Genomic DNA, 1,930 nt, shown 5'->3' on the forward strand with positions numbered 1-1,930 from the left:
GCTCTTTTTGGTTGTTGTTTGGCAGTCCTGGGCTGGATTTGAACCTGCCAGCTCAGGTGTATGTGGCTGGCGCCTTAGCCACTTGAGCCACAGGTGCCGAGCCAATTTGGAATAGTTTCATCAAACTGGTTAACATAGCCTTCACAGCATTTTCTTAGTTATTGTGTTAAGACATTTATATTCCACACTTAGTAAATTTCACATGTACCCTTGTTAAGATGCGCCGTAGGTGTGATCCCACCAATTAGTAAATTTAATTTTTAAGTGATCAACAGAATATAGTTTTCTGTTTCTCTGTGTTAAAGTCTTCATTTAAATTAAAGAGAAAAGATTTGTTCACAAGCATGTCTCAGTTTCAGAATTAGAGTCATAGGCAAAAAGATTATTTATTTCACTGATACCCACAGAGCATGATTCCTTAGTGGAATGCAATCCCACTGCAATAGAAAGTCTCCTGAAATTTGGTACTTCCTCTGACTCCTCTGTATCTTTGACTCCAGCGAACACACTACAGTTAATATAGACAAAGACTAATGTACTAAATTCTAGGTGAGCCCCAAGTGTTGGAAAGAGAATGCACTCCAGGGAAAACTCAAGAAAGCCACTGAGACCACACAGGGAGAGATAGAGAGTTCCACAGTATTCCCTGAGAGGAACGGAGATTTAGCAACAATTCACATCTCTGCAAGTTCCTAGAAAACAAGCCTCTGGAGTTTCCAGAAATGAAGGAAGTGCAATGAACCGCATATAATGACCTCACCTGGAGTTTTCCTCCTCAGAGCCAGTGAGGAGGAAATGCTTGACGCTGAGGTTATGTTCAACGCCACCGTGCTCATCCCTCTCTCCATGGTGAGCCACGACAGCCATCACTGCATGTAAGAGAAAAGGACTAACAGCCTGTACTACAGCTGCTGCTGTGGTTCACTCCAGAGTGCCTCTCACTGATTAATAAATTAGATAAATCTGATTAGGCACTGTTTCTCTGGAGAAACTCAGAGGAAGCAGTATGATAGTGTAGTGTAAAAGCTCCATATTCGGAACACAGGATACATATCCATTGGGTGAAAAGTCACGCTGTACTTGTACAATTCCCTGGGCCATACATGTAAATTTAACAGGATAGATCGATGTACCATTTTGTCCAATTCCATGATTTTATGATTGGTAGTGATCATCTTTCTGAAAATGATCTCCTTTTCCAGCAGATCCCGGGTGCTATGTTCCTTCTCTCAGGCTAATGTGAAGAAAAGAAACTAAGTAAGAGACATTGGGAAGAAGGTTATTTAAACAAGCTATCACATTTAGGGTGAGTGAACTGGTGTGTTGACTGGTAGTTTCTTGTACTGAAAGAAGTACTGTATATGAAAGAGCTGGTCCCCGCGGCTTGAGCTCTAATAATGCTTTATGAACCCCCAAAGCATGAGAAGCAATATAACTATGGCAGAATATGGTGACTATTCCAATAACTATTCCATTCCAATAACCAAACTATACCCAAAGACTAATTTTGGAGACTTCTTGGGGGGAGTGATTATGTAGAAATTTGTGGAGTCTGATTATTCTATGAATGTGGAAAATTGATTTTTCAGCCTTTTCCAGTAAGCTCCCCACCCCATGATCATTCCATCACTTATGTACACTTTCTTCAAAGACTTTAGGAAAAATAATGTTGCTGCTAATGAATCTCTTTCAGAGTACGATGGCAGAAAAGATGCCCTGCAGAGTGAAGTTGCTAGTGTGTAATGGAGAGCTTCCCAAACTGTTATGAAGCAGGTACGGTGCATTTCTCAAAATGAAAGCCAGGAAGCTCAGATCCCATGATTCTGATTCCTGGTTTAAATTTGTGAGGCTGGGCTCGGCGCCTATAGCTCAACCGGCTAAGGCACCAGCCACGTACACCTAAGGTGGCAGGTTCGAATCCCCAGCCCGG

The sequence above is a fragment of the Otolemur garnettii genome, unplaced genomic scaffold (assembly GCF_000181295.1).
Source record: "Otolemur garnettii isolate 467f Iridium unplaced genomic scaffold, OtoGar3 scaffold00114, whole genome shotgun sequence".
In the NCBI taxonomy this organism is placed as follows: Eukaryota; Metazoa; Chordata; class Mammalia; order Primates; family Galagidae; genus Otolemur; species Otolemur garnettii.